This window comes from Amphiprion ocellaris, chromosome 8 (assembly GCF_022539595.1).
Source record: "Amphiprion ocellaris isolate individual 3 ecotype Okinawa chromosome 8, ASM2253959v1, whole genome shotgun sequence".
Lineage (NCBI taxonomy): Eukaryota > Metazoa > Chordata > Actinopteri > Pomacentridae > Amphiprion > Amphiprion ocellaris.
The window spans coordinates 4,158,226-4,179,275 of NC_072773.1; the positions used below are offsets into that span (position 1 = coordinate 4,158,226).

General features: G+C 37.5%; 1 long non-coding RNA gene across 1 annotated transcript; it reads right to left on the reverse strand.

Moving 5' to 3' along the window:
* Positions 1-9,959: 9,959 nt before the first annotated feature.
* On the reverse strand, positions 9,960-18,795 carry LOC129349404 (uncharacterized). Its single transcript, XR_008602394.1, has 3 exons — positions 18,634-18,795; positions 10,241-10,364; positions 9,960-10,177 (listed from the first exon to the last, which is right to left on the reverse strand). It is a non-coding gene; the product is annotated as an uncharacterized LOC129349404 (long non-coding RNA).
* Between the last annotated feature and the right edge of the window lie 2,255 nt (positions 18,796-21,050).

Here is a 21,050-nt window from a genome sequence, read left to right on the forward strand (position 1 = left end):
CAAGGACCACACATCATTTAAGACTGACATCCTGGCCTGTATTTGCACTTGTCAGACAAGATATGTTATGTGTTGTTCTCTAGTTAGTTTTACTTGACTGACAAAACTAAGTGCACTTTTGGATTCCCTCCCCTACCTGTTCTCCCAACTCACCTGACAGGTTATCTGGCTCAAGTATGCGTGTTTCTGCCATTCATTTAAAGTATCTGAAGTTAAGAATATTTCTGGTAAACAATACATGGAATCACAGCATTAAAGCAGGAGTTAAAAATGAACTGGACTGTACGGACTTTATTTTGTCACTGGTGAATGGGATGAAAATCCATTGCAATATTACAAAACAGCAGCCTATAAATATATATATATGTGTGTGTGTGTGTGTGTGTGTGTGTGTGTGTGTGTGTGTGTGTGTATATATATATATATATATGTATATATGTAGTATGCCAAATACTGTCAGAGCAAAAAATATTTTTAAATTGGCTGTCACCTTCAACCTACTTCGACAGGCATTTTTTTGCACATTGAAATTTGAGATTGTTTGAATGACACTATCTCAGAACAATGATGAAGAATCTATAATACTGAACAAGTAGATCAATAATCTCAGATTATGGGTGAGTTGAAATATGAAAAAAATGAAGTGGTCTATGAAAAGTCCAGTCTTTGAAACCTGACATGTTGTTTTGTGTAATTTCTTTGTAAATTAGCCCTGCATCCAGTCATTACCATGACATTGGCATAATGGAACCATGACCACATATATCGTTCTGGAGATAGTGGCATTTTTCTAATGGCAAATTTTCATGCTTTGACAGATACAGTGGTGGAAAAAAGTTTTCAGGCACCTTGAAAATTTTCCACAATCTCAAATATTATCGTGAAATATTTGTTGGAAAGTCTTCTGTGTTTCAAAAGGTGTGACTGCATTAGACAGACACAAATGATGCTTTTTTTTGTTTATTGTTTACATGACTAACAAAACTAAATTCTACCAAAATGACCCAATACTCAAAATTTCTTATTTTTAAGGAACCAATCAATTTCAAGTTTTTATTGACTTTTTTAGGATTTGTTTCGTATTATGGCTGTGACTGAACTAATAGAAATTGCATTTGAAGACCTCAGAGGGATTCTTAATGCAATATTTCACAAATGTATGAGGTGTCCAAAAACTTTTTTCCACCGCTGTATTTAATCGCAGTCGGATATGCTTATGTTAGCAAGACAAATAAATGAAAATTTCAGGCTTTTATCTTGAATTATTCTTGAGATATTATATATAATATATATAGCCTCAAATTTGAATGTGAGAAAAAAAACTACTGAAACTAGGTCTACGGTCCACTTAAAAAAAATCTAAAAGTATTTGACATACTCAGCTAATATTTCACAGATACCATTATCTATAAATGGGACAGACATATTAAGTTCCAGTAAGTTGTAAAGGTGCTCTGGGATGTGACCATTCTTTGTCGCCCAGCTGCTCCTCTCTCTGAGTGCACAGTTGCAATGTACTGATTCCAGTTTTCTTTTTCTGAGCTGATAAGATGGTGTAGCTGTGTCAGTGCATTTAAAATAGCTGGGCAAACTTCTGCTTGGTTGGATAAAGCATTTAAAAACACAAGTTCTTGTGTGCAAGTGAACTCTAAGAAGTCCAGTTCCAGAGGCATGTGTCCGAGAATATGCTCCAAACGAGAACAAAGTCTCACATAAAGATGATTTAACAATAGTTCCTAGAACAGAGAAAAACAAAGTTATATAATGCAAACCACCAATGGGATAAATGACTTAACCTGACTGAAAGACGAGACTGCCTCATTAGACATTTCTTTTAGAACAAATTAAGAGGAGGTTACACATACTGAACAGGAAACGGTTGAAAAACGGGCTGCATTTATCTATCATTGCACAATAACTTGTTGCGTCCCGTATTGAATCAATACGGGACGCAAGTTGTTCCATATTTTCGTAAATGCCCCGTACACGTCTGTCACACACTCATCAAAACTGCATAATGAATAAAATAAAACACAGGAAATATTAAGGGCAGCCATTTTCCTCTTCGTAGGACCCATGTAGCGAGGACCCGATGCCAGGTCCAGTGGACAGACTTCAGACGTCTCTGTGTGTTCGGTCCTGTCCGGTCCTGTCTCTGGTTGCCTGGTTACAGACGCTGCTGCACCCGCACGTTTAAAAATGTCTACACCTGAAACTCCACCACGTCTAAAGAAGCAAAAACGTTTGCAAATGTACAGACTGGAGTGGGAAGAGTGGAACCCCTGGCAATGGATACAAGGCAAACTGTGTTTTCTGTTGCTCATGGACTGTCTGAAGTAAGGCAGCATCAGGAGACAAACATGGAGGAAATATGAGAACAGAGAGAACCCAACCAGCAGGTCACAGTTTATCATCATCTAATCATCTCCTGAAGTCCATATGGTAAGTGGACATCATGATGAGATCAGCTAGATTTCCTACAGTATATAGCTGTGAATTTACCAGAGGATGCTTATAATAATGCTGATGTGGCCGTACACTCTACACTATTTTAGTGACACAGTAAATGCCTAAGTTGGTTATTATTTTTTAATGCTTTTTAGTTTTTAATAAACATTTATTTAATAGCCTATATGTAATCAAACATGGCCTTTGCCTAAAAAGAATAATATTTCATTGCACAAGTAAAAGTATAGTAATTTTTGAAACGGTTCAAATTATTATATGTTGCTAAAAAACTAAAAAAAACACAAAAAACACATCATAGTAATATGTCAATTAAAAAAGCCTATAGTATAGCATGTTCCCAACAAACGTCATAGTATAGCCTTTGGTCCAGAAAATGTCCATAGTTTAGCATGTCATTCAGAAAACATCATAGTATAGCATGTCACTCTAAAAACGTCATAGAAAAGCCTTTAGTCCACAAAACGTTGTTGTGTCCCGGCTGTCTGAAGTAGGTGAGGAGCAACACAAAAACAGTCCAAACGCTGGTTTCCAGAGGGTTAGACGAGTATTTATTTGAAAGAGTAAGTTTACAACAACACAACATGTGAGGGGGTTAAAAGCAAATGGGTGTTAGTAAAAGAAAAATAAATAAACAGAAATAAAAGTGAACTTCATGTTGACATTGATGGGCATTCCAACCAGGAACAAAGTAAAAGATAATCAATACGAAAAAAAAACTCTTCCTGTTCACCTCTTAAAACCCAAAAACACACCGCAGTAGCACCCTAAACTAAAACTACCAATGTGTTCCCTGTTTTCCTTTGTGAACTATTCAAAGGTCCCTCTGTATCTCCCCACACATCCACCAACCACTGGAACACATCTCCAAAGTTCTGCTGGACCAGCTCAGCTTCCCCTCAGAAGAAGTGCTGCCACCTGCCAGATGAAGGAGCCTTTTGAGAGGCAGCTGGCATCGTGATTGGACTGTACTTTGGTCTGTTCCAATCCAGCTTCAGCTCCAGAGACGGCAGGCGGGACGAGTCAACGGAGGCCTGGTGGACGAAGGCATGAAGCTGAGTACAATCCAGAAAACAACAGAGGAGGAGTGTAGCAGCCCAGAGCCAGAACAACCAGAGTAGCATCATATGTCTCTTAGAAAACATCATAGTATAGCCTTTGGTATGAAAAAACACCATCATATACATTGTATATTGTACAAATAACAAGTCAAAGGAAAGAGACATACATTGTAGAATTGTAGTAATTGTGGGCTGACTGATTTACTGATTATCAGTATTTTATTTTTTACAGATTTATGGTAATAAATACATTTTAAAATGGTGCTACTTTGGCTCTGAACCTTTATCTACCTGTGGTCGCTCTGTCTTCTGGAGTGATTTGATTGGTTATACGTCACGAATAAAACTCCTTTAACTTAACATCTGTAAACAAAACAAAAACATATCAACAAAGTTTTCTGTTAGCGTTTGTGTTCTTCTAAGTTTAACTCAAGATTTTAAATACTTTCATTTACTGCAAATGAATATCTACTCCAAATGTCTCACTAATAATCATTATCAGCCTTAAAAACCCACAAAACACCCCTCTATACTCGACCACACTTAGTACAGTCCGGTTCCCCCTTCTATAAATCTGCTTGGAATCTTCCACTTCCTGTTTGTCAAAGTGGCCTTCTACCTGGACAGGTTTTGTTGGAGCTCATGCAACAAACATTTTGGGTAACTGCACTTTAATATGGATGGATGACACTGAATTAGAGTCCGTTTTAATGAGTTAAGATGTGTAGTTTTGTCGTTAAATAGTAAATTATTTCTCAGAATTCACAGAGAAAAGTCTGAAATGTTTGCTAGGTTAGCGTCCCACATGTTCTTTGGTTCAGCTAAAGCTAACTCTCTCCAACTTCTGGATCTCTTGAGTTGCTTGTTGTTAAAATATCTTGCTAGAGGTGCTGAAGCTCAGAAAGTCTGAGATGTTTGTTCAAAATAAGCTCATTCTCAAGTCTGATCTGAACTGTCCTCTTTTGTTTGAACTTTCCCTAAACTTAGGAGTTAATGACAGAGCAGCACATCCAGACTCAGTCTCATTTATGTAGAGATTAAACTTCAGTGTCATTCATTGATGTTAAAGTGCAGTTTTTCAAATGTTTGTTGCACATGCTCCCGACCAAACCAGTCCAGGTGGAAGACGATGTCAAGAGAAAGCTCCAGAGGATGAATATCACACATTTACGTTGGAAATTAATGTCCTTTAATTAGACATTGTCATGCAAAAGTTGGATTTCCCTTTAATGATGTTCAAATCTTTATTGAGTGCTTTGTTTATGTTGGTTTCTAAATGTTTTTTGACACTCGGCCCCAAAGATTAAAACCTTCTACGGCTCACAAGCTGCAACAATTCACACATTATCAACTATGTTTCTGACTAAACTAAGATAAAAAGTGAAAAACTGCCTGATTCCTGCATCATGAATGTAAATCTTTTTGGTTTTTATGACAGTAAACTGAATATATTTGGGTTTGACATTTTATAAACCAAAACAAGAAATGAATTAGTGGAGAAAACAATCAACAGATTAATGGACAAAGAAAATGTGTTTTCCAACATATATGGCTGAATTACTCCATTACAAGATACATACAAATTTAATTCAATTTTATTTATATAACGCCAATTACAGGTCAAATTGTCTCCAGACGCTTTATTTTTCCATTTTCTGTCACATTTAAAATATGACAAAGTAAGAAATTTAAACCTCTTGACTTATCCAATTTATTATTTAGGTTTTAAGAGACTAATCGACAACTAAAATAACTTTCTCCACTAAAACTAATAAACATGAGGTCAAACAGAAGGAACAGTTTTAAATTCTGCAGTCCCACGATGACAAGAATAAAGTTTCTCAACAAAAACTAAATCTGCTGGTGGATTCCGATAAAGTCCTAATAAATGATAAAGTGTGATACTAAAGGTTTGTGGTGCTAAAAATGTCAAAGTAAAGATATCAAGTTGAACATCTGGATGGAGGTTGATAAAAAATTGACCTCCCTTCATTTCTCTAGAGCGACTCCATGGATTTTATGGATGGTGGTTAAAGACCTGCTCTTCTAGTGGTCTTCCTTCTAGTCGCTGTAAAAAGTCAGTCCATCCTGGCCGACTTCAACACCTCTTCATGACAACTTGTTCTGCCTCCGACCTGGTGGAAACTCAAGAAACTCGGGAAAACCTGTGGAGACTCGAAGAACTCGTGGAGACTCAAAGAACTCGTCAGGTGGGGGAAGGTGTGGTGGGGAGGTGGGGGAGTAGAGGGGGGAGGCCGCCACCCACCTCCCCGCCTACTCTCCGCCCTGACTCCACCCAGGCTCCGCCTCAGCTCCACCCATGTGGTCACTTGGAAACTACGATGCCAAAGGGACGACGAATTTATTTCTTTTTATCTGGTCTGTAGCTCAGTGAGTTAAGGATTTGCCTATGGAGCTGCAGGTCGCTGGTTCAAGACCAGACACTTCTTAAATTTTCTCAAAATTCTGACAAAGACAAAGAAAGAAAACTGCCACTGGCGGGTCTTGAACCTGCGACCCTCCGCTTGGTAGTTCTCTTCTTATCCCCCTGAGCTACTCGCTCAGATACTAATTCTTCTTTTTTTTGCGCATTTGTCATCTATTTTTTGTTGTTTTCGAGTTTTTTTTTTAACTTGAGTCTCGTCTCGACCGTTTTTCTCAGGAGGTTGGACTTCAGCCTTTGTGCTGGAGGGTTGAACCCTCAGTTCCAAGACTTTCCAAGCCTCCACACCGCCCGAGTCCTCAGGACCTGAGCTTTCACACAGTCCGAAGGCTGAAATTTTCTAAGTCCCACAGTAGTTCTCTGTTAGATTTAACTTTCAGACAGTCCAAGGACTGATATCTTCTAAGTTCCTGAGGAGTTCTCTGTTAGTTTGAACCTTCAGACAGTCTGAGGACTGAAATCTTGAAAGTTCTTGAGCAGTTCTCTGTTAGTTTGAACTTTATGGTTAACAGAAGCCTTAAAACTTGTGACCATGAGTCTTGATTTCACATTTAGATCATCCATCTGAGTTCTTCTCAGACCTTCACCTGTGGGTTTTTTAGAAATCCTGAACAAACTTTGATTGTCTTCACTGAAGAGTAAAGTTTGTGGAGATCAGAAGGTAACATTAGTTTGATCGATGCCTTCAACTACTAGTAGACTTTATCTGGATAACAGTTTTCTGAAATGAGTTCTTAGTAAATCTGTCCACAATCAAACCAAGAACATAGAAAGAGGAAATGTTTGAAGAAACAACTTGATGTTTTCATTTCAGACTAGAAAACGCTTTCAGACCTTTACCTGTTTTTGCTCTTTTGATCATTTTATTGTTTCTTCTGTTTAATTTGATCTTCTATAGTTTAACTTGTGTCTTTTCAAATGTTTTGTCTTTAGTTTGATTCTTCTTAAATGTTTAGTTTTGCTCTTTTCTCACCTTTTATTCTTTTCTAATGTCTGATTTGATTTCCAAATGTTTTGTCTTTTTAATGTTTAATTGTTTTTTCAAATGTTTTATCGGCTTGTTTGAAAAATTTCCTTTTCTTTCCCCGTGTTTAATTTTTCGATTAAATCTTTAAGGCTTTTCTTTTTAAACGTTTTACCACCTTTTAATGGTTAATTTTCTTTTTAAATGCTTCATTGTATTTTCTGTTTAATTCCTATTTAAAGTTTTATTGTCTTTAAGATTTCATTTTCCAATTAAACATTTAATTTTTAATTCAATGTTTTGTATTTTTAAAGGTTTAATAATCTAATGTTTTGTATTTTTAAAAAATGTGTAATATTCTTGCTTAATTTTATTTTTTAAATGTTTAATTATCTAAAATATTTAATCTTGAATGTTTCATATTTTTGTTTAATAAATTTTGTTTAATTTCATAATTACATTTTGTATCTTCTGTTTATTTAATTATTTTGTCTTTTTAATATAATTTAATTGTATTTAATGTTTAATTTTCTTTATGAAAGTTTTATTGTATTAAATGTTTTTCCTTTGATTTAATTGCTTTTTTTAATGCAGTTTATTTCTTAATTTTTTTTCCTGTCAATATTTTAACCCCAACCTTGAAAATGAAACAAATCCTTAAATCACAATGAAAATATTTCTGTTGTCACAATCATGAGTTAGTCAATTATTCACTTTATCAATTCAACTTTATTTGTTTAGCACCTTTCACACAGATGACAAAACTAAACAAGCAAAGAGAAAAAAAACTATGCTAAAATTATGATTAAAACTCAAAAACATATTAAAAAAAATAAGATTTAACATGGTAATAAAATATGTTGTGTCCAGGGGATGGAGAGAGTTTATTGAAGTCTTCTTGGGCTCACATGGGAAATCATTTAAAATATAAACTGGATATTCAGTCTAAGGAAACTGGAAACTGCAGAGCAACAGAAGAACCAACAATATCTCCTGTTTTCTCCTTTAATGAGTCGACTCTTCTTGTGCTTTCAGACCAAAGAACTACAGACTCTTCACAACCTGCTCAAACTCTTCATACAGGACCTCACCACACGGGTCAAGAAGGTTTCCATCTCATTTCTACTCTGAAGCTCACCTTCTCCTGCTCAAACTGCTGACAAATGTTTCTGCTGCTCTAAAGTCTGGTCTCCAGAACTTCCTAAAAACTCTCAAAGTCTCTTCTGCTGCAGGTTGCTTTGTAGAACTGTTCCAGAAAACCTCACTAAACCACATGGAGGGGCCTCAAGATAGTCGTCCAAATGAAACCATACAAAAACCAAACTAGTACAACCCAAACGCTAAAGTCTCCTGCAGCCTACCAGAGAACCTCTGAGAACAGAGAATCAGGACAGGAACTCTTACCTTCTGGACAACCAACACTGGTTCACAAACAAGAATACAGAATGTGTCTGACCAAAAACCTCTGAAGACTCACTACAGCCAAGATAAAGACACAACTCAGCTGCACCAAATCCACTAATCACTGCACACATTAGCACCATGTGCTAACTGTGGCTAAAGAACCACATTTACCAAGACAACTATCCAGTACAAAGCCCTAAAACACACCAAGAAACACATTAAAGATGATTTTACTGCTGGAAGCTGCAAGCCAACGCCTAAAGAACAAACTAAAGCAAAGGAGCCAAACCCAGTTCAGTGGTGAAGAGAAGCAGAGGAAATGTTTGTCTGCAGCTAAATAAAGCAGGAAGACACTGAGCTGCTCAGGTGTTCCTGATAACACCAAGCTGCTCAGGTGTTCCTGATAACACCAAGCAGCCACCTGGACAGCCAATAGGAACACAGCTTACTGGAAGTCCAGAGGGCGGGGTTAGTGAAGGAAATTTAGTTTAAAGTTGAAGCAGAAAGTTAATAAAGAAAGTTGAAAACCACCTGCTGATACCTGAAATCTCTGAGTTTTCACACAAAGAACACCTGAACATGTCAAACTGGTTCCATAGTAGAACCATCATTGTAAAAACGTCACAGTATGGTGTGTTGCTCAAAAAACATTACGACCCGGCTGTCTAGGGTTGCCGAGGAGCAACACAAAAACAGGTGGTATATTCCACCCAACATCCTTGAACATAAACTTAAAAAGTTCATTCAAAGGAATATTCCACCTAAAATCCTTCAATGTAGACCAAAAAATCTTGGTGTAAAGGAGTATTCCACCTTAAATGTAGAGCTAAAGGATGGTTTGGAGTAATATTCTACTCTAAAATCTTCCAATGTAGACCTAAAAGGTTGATCTGATGGTATATTCTACTCAACATCCTGGAACATTTACCTAAAAGGTTGGTTTAATGGTATATTCCCAGAAGAACCCTTGAACATTGGGCTTAATGGTATATTCCACCCAAAATACTTGTACATATACCAAGAAGTCAGTGTAAAGGAAATGTAGACCTAAAAGGATTGTTCAAAGGAATATTTAAAGGATTACTTTCATTATTTAATAATCTGTTATCAGTCAGAACCCTGGCAAACTTATTTTCATCAGTTTTTTTAGTGGAAGTCACAAATAAAGGAGCTCTTGGTTTTTCCTGGCGTTACTGAGTCCAAAGCTGCTGTTTCAACACAGAACATTCACATGCATCCACAAACCTCTCAGCACTCAAACACCCACAGACAGGAGGCCGGCTGGACCGAGGCTCGGCGGCGTCCTCAGACCCACGAGTCGGGGAGTCGCTGAACTTGTTGGTCCGGTTTGAAGGCCTCTGTGTGGTCCAGTAGAAGTCCACGTAGTCAGTGTTGGCTTTGAACCGCAGCGACTGGCCTCCATCAGGTGGACCGGCTCGTCCTCGTAGGACTCCTCCTGTAGCCTTGAGGGAACCACAGGAACATTCAGTAGCTGTTGGAGTTCTTCCTGTCAGGCTCGTGGTAGAACGGCTCTGAAGAATCTTGTACTTGTCTTATCTGGAACAATCTAACAGCCTAAACTGTTAACAGCGGTGTAAAGAAGCAAACACACAGGCATAGATTAGGACTCAAACTAGATTTATTTTAGAAAACAAATCAGCTTAGAGGCATTTGTTCACACATGTGGCTGAATAGGAGGCCGTCCAATCAGATTTGAGGTCTTCACTCTGTAGGTTGGTTGTTTGGTGAGACTCTTGGACCTCCATCAGCTGACGTGGATGTTTGATGGTCTTCCTCTCTAGTGCCAGATGATTCATCCATGAATTCAGCAGCTACAGACTGAAATGAAGCTCATGCTGCCGTTATTGAATTCCTGTTCCAGATCAAATGTTCAGAGCTCACCTTGAATGCAGCCGTCTGCTGTCTGATAGTTTTTCTCATTGTAGTCTTCAATAAAGTCTTTTTCCTCATGTCAGGATGTGGTGAGACTCTTTCTCAGTCTCTGCAGACGTCCCTCATTGTGCATCTCCAGAGAAGAAACAGAAAAACTGATCACTGCTTCAGCATCACAAACGCTCTCCAGCACTGTTCCCTCTAAGCTGCACGCATGCGCAATTGCGCACTGCTGACACGGTCTCTGCGCACAGAAAATCTGCGCTGCGCACAAAAAAAAAAATCCAACCTAAATTGTAAATAAAATAAACAGGTAACAATTCATTCTGTGCTATTTTTCAATGTGAGTCAGTAAGTGACCGGTGACTGGCTGCTGCAGCCAATGATGCGATTCACATACGTATTTACCATAGACTGTATATAATGGTATTTACACAGCTAATCAACGTCAGGCGTCCTTATGTGCAGCCATCGTTGTTCTCATAGATATGAATGAGTAGATAGGACACGCCCCTTTGAGCTGCGTGCTACAGCGAGGCTAAGCTAGTGGGAGCAAAGTTTCAGTGCATTCCGTTGATGTAGACAGCGTGAAAATGGAAACAAGTATGCCGGCTCACTGTGCTGCATACAGTTACACACTGTGTCGTACGATTGAGACAGACAGTCTGAGGACTGAAATCTTCTAAGTTCCTGAGTAGTTCTCTTTTAGTTTGAACCTTCAGTCTGAGGACTGAAAACCTAAAAGCTCTTCAGTAGTTCTGTTAGTTTGAACCTTCAGACAGTCTGAGGACTGAAATCTTAAAAGTTCTTCAGTAGTTCTCTGTTAGTTTGAACCTTCAGACAGTCTGAGGACTGAAATCTTAAAAGTTCTTCAGTAGTTCTCTGTTAGTTTGAACCTTTAGACAGTCTGAGGACTGAAATTTTAAAAGTTTCTCAGTACTTCTCTGTTAGTTTGAACCTTCAGACAGTCTGAGGACTGAAATCTTAAAAGTTCTTCAGTAGTTCTCTGTTAGTTTGAACCTTTAGACAGTCTGAGGACTGAAATCTTAAAAGTTTCTCAGTACTTCTGTTAGTTTGAACTTTATGGTTAACAGAAGCCTTAAAACTTGTGACCATGAGTCTTGATTTCACATTTAGACCATCCATCTGAGTTCTTCTCAGACCTTCACCTGTGGGTTTTTTAGAAATCCTCAACAATCTTTGATTCTCTTCACTGAAGAGTAAAGTTTATGGAGATCAAAAGGTAACATTAGTTTGATAAATGCCTTCAACTACTAGTAGACTTTATCTGGATAACAGTTTTCTGAAATGAGTTCTTAGTAAATCTGTCCACAATCAAACCAAGAACATAGAAAGAGGAAATGTTTGAAGAAACAACTTGATGTTTTCATTTCAGACTAGAAAACGCTTTCAGACCTTTATCTGTTTTTGCTCTTTTTGATCGTTTTATTGTCTCTTCTGTTTAATTTGATCTTCTAAAGTCTAACTGGTGACTTTTGAAATGTTTCGTCTTTAGTTTGATTCTTCTTAAATGTTTAGTTTTGCTCTTTTCTCACCTTTTATTCTTTTCTAATGTCTAATTTGATTTCCAAATGTTTTGTCTTTTTAATGTTTAATTGTTTTTTTTTAAATGTTTTATCGGCTTGTTTGAGTTTCTTTTTCTTTCCCAATATTTAATGTTTCGATTAAATCTTTAAGGTTTTTCTTTTTAAATGTTTTACCACCTTTTAATGTTTAATTTTCTTTTTAAATGCTTCATTGTATTTTCTGTGTAATTCCTATTTGAAGTTTTATTGTCTTTAAGATGTAATTTTCTAATGAAACATTTAATTTTTTAATTAAATGTTTTGTCTTTTTTTTTTTTTTTTTTTGGCCCTTTTTAGCTTTTTATTGGATAGGCGTAGTGAGAGACAAACAGGAAACGGGGGAAAAAAGTCGGGGGGAAGACATGCAGCAAAGGGTCTGGAGCAGGACTCGAACCCAAGTCACTACGTCAAAGACCAGCCCCTGTACATGGGTCACCCGCTTAACCCGTTGAGCTATACGGGGGCCCGTGTTTTGTCTTTTTAAAGGTTTAAATGTTTTGCATTTTTTAAAATGTTTAACATTCTTCTTGTTTAATTGTATTTTTTAAATGTTTAATTCTGGAAAATATTTTATCTGTAATTCTGAATATTTGTATTTTAAAAATTTTGTTTCATTTCATAATGACATGTATTGTATATTGCTGAATTATCTCATTCAATATTTTGTCTGTTTAATAGAATTTAATTGTAATTAATGTTTAACTCTATTAAACAGACAAAATATTGAATGAGATAATTCAGCAATATACAATACATGTCATTATGAAATTAAACAAAATTTTTAAAATACAAATATTCAAAATTACAAATAAAATATTTTCCAGAATTAAACATTTAAAAAATACAATTAAACAAGAAGAATATTAAACATTTTAAAAAATGCAAAACATTTAATTGGATCATTAAACCTTTAAAAAGACAAAACATTTAATTAAAAAATTAAATGTTTAATTAGAAATTACATCTTAAATTTCTTAAATCTTTTTAATAATAAAACTTTTTAAAAGTTCTACTGTATTAATTTTTTTCCTTTGATTTAATTGCTTTTTGTTATGTAGTTTTTTTTTTAATCTTCTTTTTCTGTCAAGATTTTAACCCCAACCTTAAAAATGAAATAAACCCTTAAATCACAATGAAAATATTTCTGTTGCCACAATCATGAGTTAGTCAATTATTCAGTTTATCAATTCAACTTTATTTGTTTAGCACCGTTTACACAGATGACAAAACTAATCAAGCAAAGAGAAAAAACTGCTAAAATTATGATTAAAACTCAAAAACATTAAAAAAAAAAAAAGATTTAACATGGTAATAAAACGTGTTGTGTCCAGGGGATGGAGGGAGTTTATTGAAGTCTTCTTGGGCTCACATGGGAAATCATTAAAAATATAAACTTGATATTCAGTCTAAGGAAACTGCAGAGCGACAGAAGAACCAACAATATCTCCTGTTTTCTCCTTTAATGAGTCGACTCTTCTTGTGCTTTCAGACCAAAGAACTACAGACTCTTCACAACCTGCTCAAACTCTTGGTACAGGACCTCACCACACGGGTCAAGAAGGTTTCCTTCTCATTTCTACTCTGAAGCTCACCTTCTCCTGCTCAAACTGCTGACAAATGTTTCTGCTGCTCTAAAGTCTGGTCTCCAGAACTTCCTAAAAACTCTCAAAGTCTCTTCTGCTGCAGGTTGCTTTGTAGAACTGTTGCAGAAAACCTCACTAAACCACATGGAGGGGCCTCAAGATAGTCATCCAAATGAAACCGTACAAAAACCAAACTAGTACAACCCAAACACTAAAGTCTCCTGCACCCTACCAGAGAACCTCTGAGAACAGAGAATCAGGACAGGAACTCTTACCTTCTGGACAACCAACGTTGGTTCTCAAACAAGAATACAGAATGTGTCTGACCAAAAACCTCTGAAGACTCACTACAGCCAAGATAAAGACACAACTCAGCTGCACCAAATCCACTAATCACTGCACACATTAGCACCATGTGCTAACTGTGGCTAAAGAACCACATTTACCAAGACAACTATCCAGTACAAAGCCCTAAAACACACCAAGAAACACATTAAAGACGATTTTACTGCTGGAAGCTGCAAGCCAATGCCTAAAGAACAAACTAAAGCAACGAAGCCAAACCCAGTTCAGTGGTGAAGAGAAGCAGAGGAAATGTTTGTCTGCAGCTAAATAAAGCAGGAAGACACTGAGCTGCTCAGGTGTTCCTGATAACACCAAGCAGCCACCTGGACAGCCAATAGGAACACAGCTTACTGGAAGTCCAGAGGGCTGGCTTAGTGAAGGAAATTTAGTTTAAAGTTGAAGCAGAAAGTTAACAAAGAAAGTTGAAAACCACCTTCTGATCCCTGAAATCTCTGAGTTTTCACACAAAGAACACCTGAACATGTCAAACTGGTTCCATAGCAGAACCATCATTGTAAAAACGTCATAGTATGGTGTGTTGCTCAAAAAACATTAGAACCCGGCTGTCAGGGGACAAACATGTAAGAAACATGAGAACAGAGAGAACCCAACCAGTAGGTCACAGTTTATCATCCCCCAGTCATCTCCTGAAGTCCATATGGTGAGAGACATCAGTATCTGGTTGTTAATTTACCAGAGGATGCTTATAATCATGCTGATGTGGTCTGTACTCTACAGTATTTTAGTGACTCAATAAATGCCTAAGTCAACCCACCCGGCCAGCAGCAGATGGGTCCCCCCACATTATAGCCGGGTTCTGCTCGAGGTTTTTTTCCCTGTTAAAAGGGTGTTTTCCTGCCACTGTCGCCTTTTGGCTGCTCTGGGGGTTCAGGCATATGGGTTCTGTAAAGCGTCCCGAGACAATTTGACTGTAATTGGTGCTATATAAATAAAATTGAATTGAATTGAATTGAATTGAATTGAATAGTTTTATTTAAAATGCTTTTTAGTTTTTAATAAACATTTAACAGCCTATATGTAATCAATAAATGGTCTTTGTCTATCTTAAGAAAAATTCACTCAGAACTCTGATATGTTAACAGTACTAAATAAATCAATAAATACATGTATACACACAAAAATAAGTTAATACACTAACTGTGTTTAGATAAGATTTCGATTTTAAAAAAGTTGTTTATGTTTTTGCAGAATCCAGTATTGCTCACTGGTTGGTCATTACATTTTGTTAGTTTGATTTCACTGTTTAAAATGATGCCACCTCTTTTCAGACAGAACCTGTGATAATAAAACAATACAAAATTTTTAGTTCCGTGTTAATAAAGCACTTAAAGCTTTAAGTATGGCTAAATGCTTTTTTCAAAATTAAATATATCACTCCTTAGGTGGTAGTGGCCCCAAGTTCAGTAAAGTTGGAAAGATATTCACAGATTCAGACTTCCAGCATCAATAACTCGTTAGATATAGGTTGTCAAAACATAAACGGTGCCTCTTTCCCATTGTTGCAAAGCAGACAATGTGCTACAAGCCCAGTTTTATCAAAAGTAGCTGTCTTTCAAGCTACAGGAATAACATTGGTGTCTATGGAGTGAACAGGGTCCGTCTGCAATTTGCAAAACCACTGCAACAGTAAAGAGAGACAAATATTCAATAACTTCACTCTTATACATTGTAGTGTCACTAAAATCACTGCAGCCTTCAACTGGCTCCTGTTGACAAAGTGTTTTAACAGAAATGTAAATGCTGTAATTTGATTCTTTTAATGAACCATGTAACTTGAATGGATGTGATGCTGGTGTGACCACAGTGCACACGTCTGATGTTGCTCACAGTGGTCCAAGGGACGCTCAGGGAGTTTGTGTGTTTGCTCACACTCAGGAAAAATTACAGGGAACATTGCTCTCCAGCATTGAGAGTGTTTTAGGAATTCATTCATTGTGTTGTGAACTTTGAAGGAGCAGAAACTTTACAGCTGCCAAAGATATGAGCTCCAATTCTGGATGTTTTAGGAAATGAAGTTCATCAAATGATCACTTGATTTTTGCTGATAACTCATTAAATTACTGAAGAAATCTAACATAAAAACCTGTAAACTCTCAGGCAGCTTTTGTTAAAGTTTGTCTATAATTCTATCATCATGTTCTGGAACCAGGACTCTGCAGAAGTTCCTTCAATCAGATACTTGTGTGTTTCTATTTAGGGCCTCAGGTTTGAACGTACAGCAGAGGATTAGAAAGGAGTGATTTTAATGTTTAAATCGGTCCAGTAAATGTTTGGAGTAAAAATGATTAAAATTTTGATTTAGATAGATTTGTGTCAAAGAATATTGTAGAGTCTCACTTAAATATATCCAAATGAGTTCAGTGTATTTACATTTTATAGAATATTTGATTTCTTAATCTTAATACTGTAGAGTCTGACCCTAAATATTATAATAATGATGTAAATCTAAATAATAAATAATATTGCAGTGCAGAGTCATTAAATTTAATCAGTTAAACTTACATAATAAATATCACTGTACAATCTTAACCTGAACATTCATATTATTGAGGTAAACTTACATAAATCATGATATTCTAGTCTTAACTGGAATATGTCTAACATGAATCTTTTTGTATTGTGCTGATAAAAAACAATAACCCGACTTTCAGATAATATTTATTCACTGTGTATTGGCTAGTACAGAAGTATTAGTACAGAATATTATTTCTTGTTTTATGTGTGATAATTGGCAGTAAACATTCTAAGAAGTGGAAATTGTCAGGGTTGTAATAGTGCTGTTCTTGCACAATATTTGTCACTTAATTGCCCTCAGGATGCTGTCGTTGAGCTACCAGTTTTACATAATAGGCAGATGTTGCAGCTAATGATGTTGTAATTCACAGAAACAAGGAAACAAGTCCATCATAATTTGAATGTTAACAGTCCAAAATGAAAAGGTCATATACAGCTTTCCTATTGGGTTAAAGAGCCAAAAAAAAAAAAACATGAAAAAAAACTTTGTAAAAGCGAGAGGTCGGTAGCAGCTTTAAAACTTACAACCCCCCCCACAAAATATCTGTTGTACCCCCCGTGCCCCCCGCCCCCCACTAAAATTAATCTGGATCCGCCCCTGTCTGACATGAAAGCTGGGATCGTTTTGCTGTCCTCAATAAGCAGCGGGTGGCGCTGTGAGCTCCTCCCCTTCCAAAGCACAGGGGGTCAGTCTAGTGACCTGCAGCATCCTACTGTCTGATTAGAGGAGACCCACATCACTCCATGTCCAGACAGCAGATGAATCAAAGTCTCTGCAGATCCCGTCCTGCTTACAGAGCGGGATGGAAATGAAAATGTTTCTTCACTGTCACACTAAAATAAATCACTGCATTTAGCCTCTAGTTCAGAAACATATTTTGGGTATTTTAAACTCACTTTTTGTCTCTCCCACAATGTTGATTACAATTACATGCAAACGGGAAATTGTGCCAATTAGGCGATGACATCATTTAGCGACTTCTAGTGACTTTTAGGACAGCCAATAGCTACTTTCCTTACTGAGGAGTTGGCAACACTGGTCAAAACATAAACGATGCCTCTTTCCCACCGTTGTAAGGTAGACAATGTGCTACAAGCCCAGTTTTATCAACAGTAGCTGTCTTTCAAGCTGCACGAATAACATTGATGTCTATGGAGTGAACAGGGACTGTGTGCAAATTGCAAAACTGCTGCAACAGCAAAGAGAGACACAAATATTCAATAGCTTCTCTCTGATACACTGTAGTGTCACCAGAATCACTGAAGCCTTCAAATGGCTCCTGTTGACACCAATGTTATTCCTGCAGCTTGAAAGACAGCTACTGTTGATAAAACTAGGCTTGTAGCACATTGTCTACCTTACAGCGATGGAAAAGAGGCATCGTTTATAATGAGTTATTGATGGTGGAATTCTGAATCTGTGAATATCTTTCCGATTTTACTGAACTGTGGCCCCAAGGAGCCGTGGTGGGCGTCCTTTATTTTCATTTCTGAAAGGTGGCAACCCTACTGCTCTGTGACTTAACTGCATTTTCGGGCGCATAAATCACACTTCCACCCATTTGTGCGTTTATAAAATTGTTACTCAACTACCCAGCTGCAGAACGTGCTGTCTGTATGACCTCATTACTGTGCTAGCGCTTTATTAGCGCGGCTAACACTGTATTAGCGCGACTAACGCTGTGATAGCGCTGTGCTAGCGTTGTATTAGCGCGGCTAACGCTGTGATAGCGCTGTGCTAGCGTTGTATTAGCGCGGCTAACGCTGTGATAGCGCTGTGCTAGCGTTGTATTAGCGCGACTAACGCTGTGATAGCGCTGTGCTAGCGTTGTATTAGCGCGACTAACGCTGTGATAGCGCTGTGCTAGCGTTGTATTAGCGCGGCTAACGCTGTGATAGCGCTGTGCTAGCGTTGTATTAGCGCGGCTAACGCTGTGATAGCGCTGTGCTAGCGTTGTATTAGCGCGGCTAACGCTGTGATAGCGCTGTGCTAGCGTTGTATTAGCGCGGCTAACGCTGTGATAGCGCTGTGCTAGCGTTGTATTAGCGCGGCTAACGCTGTGATAGCGCTGTGCTAGCGTTGTATTAGCGCGGCTAACGCTGTGCTAGCGCTGTATTAGCGCGGCTAGCGCTGTATTAGCGCGGCTAACGCTGTATTAGCGTGGCTAGCGCTGTATTAGCGCGCCTAACGCTGTATTAGCGTGGCTAGCGCTGTATTAGCGCGCCTAACGCTGTGCTAGCGCTGTATTAGCGCGGCTAACGCTGTGCTAGCGCAGCTAACGGCATGCATTACAGCTAACTGACTCTCACAAAAACAAACCACATACAGGACAAAAAGGATTAATACACTCACTGAAGCGCCGTCGTTCATGCTGGTAGCCGTGGTTGACCCCGGTCTTGTGAGGTGAACCGTCTACGTCACATGACCGGAGGAGCGCCACGTGATTGGCTGGGCGTTGGTTCGATTTTGGCCAGGATCGATTGTTTACGCCTGAGTCTCCCAGATGTGAACAGCGAATTTTTTGACAGCGAATTTTTTAACATTGAATTTTTTGATGGCGAATTTTGAACATTGAATTTTTTGATGGTGAATTTTGAACACATCGAATTTTTTTGATGGCGAATTTTGAAGACATTGAATTTTTAACTGGTTTTTAGAATTTTGATGAGCTAAATTCAGGCATAAAAAATTCACATACGAAATTTTGATGCAAAAAAATTCAAAGTAACAAATTCAGCAGCTTTTAAAATTCAGAATCTGATGAGTCTGATTTGCTTCCATAGGAGAACCGTCATCTTTGAGGAACAAATGTGGTCAGAACAAACTCTTATATGATCGTAGGAAATCAACAGTAGAACTCACAGCTATGTTTAATAGTGAAAGTAACGCTTCCACATGGACAATGTGAAGGGAACTCAATGGATTGGGACTAAACAGCTGTAGCTCTAAGAAAACCACTGATCAGTGAGGTTAATCAGAAAAAAAAAAGATTCAATTTGCTAGGTAGCATAAAAACTGGACTCTGGAGCAATGAAAGAAGGTCATGTGATCTGATCATGTCACCTGTTCCAGAGTGATGGGGGCATCAGGGTAAGAAGAGAGGCAGATGAAGTGATGCCCTCATCATGTCTAGTGTCTACCAGCCTGTGGGGGTTTGGGTTATGATCTGGGGTTGGTCAGGTTCAGCAACGTTATGTTCCCAAAGAATGAGGTCAGCTGATACCTGAATATACTGAATGATCAGGTCTTTCCATCAATGGAGTTTTTCTTCCCTGATGTTCATGGACAAGTTCCAAGATGATGATGCCAGGATTCATGGGGTCACATTGAGAATGAGTGGATCAGGGAGCATGAGATGGATTAACCTCCACAGAGTCCAGACCTCAGCCCCACTGAGAATCTTTGGGATGTTCTGGAGAAGACTTTGAGCAGCAGTCCGACTCTCCCATCATCAATATAAGATCTTGGTAGAAAATTAATCCAACTCTGGACAGAAATAAATGCTGTGACATTGCAGAAGCTTATCGAAATGATGCCATGGCGAATGTATGTTGTTCTCAGTGCTAAAGGCAGTCCAATGAAACATTAGAGTGTGTGACTTTTCTTTTGGATGTCCAGTGTATTTTGGACTTTAAAGTTGATATTGTGTTTATATTTATAATTAATTTGTGTTTAATCGATTGTGAGTTTATTGGTTTGTGGGGTTCAAATGAAGAAAACACCACAAACGCTGAAGAAGCGAGCCATAACTTGCTTGATGAACTGATTTTTTTCCAGATGTCATGAATTTAAGGCAAGGTGGACAACGAGAAAAAAAGGATGTTAAGCAGACGTACTACTGCATGAGTGTTTCATGGATAAGAGATGAAAAAGACAAAAATATAAAGTGCAACTTTCAGTAGCTTCTAGTTAAAGGTTGTTGATAGTATACTGGGTGGAATGAACCTTTGAGTTAGAAGTACATATCCATAAAGTAGTATATTAGCTGGAACAAACCATTAAATTAGAAGCAGTTGGACAGAAGGTGGGATTAACCTTAGGAAGTACTTGGACACAGTATAGTATATGGCTATAAACTACAAAACGTTTAAATTCTAAGTATTTGGATAGAAAGTAGTATATTGTATGGGGGAAAAACTTTAAATTGTAAATACCTGGACATAATGTAGTATTTTGGCTGGAATAAACCTTTAAACTACAAGCACGGACAGAATATAGTATATTGGATGAAAAAGAACTTTAAAGAATGCAGTATATTGGCTAGAATAAACCTTTAAACTGTAAATACTTGGACAGAAAGTAGTATTTTGGCTGGAAAAAATGTTTAAACCATAAATACTTGGACAGAATGCAGTATTTTGGCTGGAATAAAACTTTAAACTATCAATACTCAGACAGAATGTAGTATTTTGGCTGGAATGCACCTTTAAATTATAAATACTTGGACAGAATGCAGTATTTTGGCTGGAATAAACCTTAACATACAAATATTTGGACAGAATATAGTATACTGGGTGAAAAAAAACTTTGAAGAATGCAATATATTGGCTAGAATAAACCTTTAAACTATAAATACTTGGACAGAATGTAGTACTTTGACTGGAATACACTGTAACTTACAAATATGTGGACATAATGTAGTAATTTGGCTGGAATAAACATTGAAATTATAGATACTTGGACATAATGTAGTATTTTAGCTGGAAAAAAACCTTTAAACTGTAAATACTTGGACCGAATATAGTATTTTGGCTGGAAAAAAAACTTTA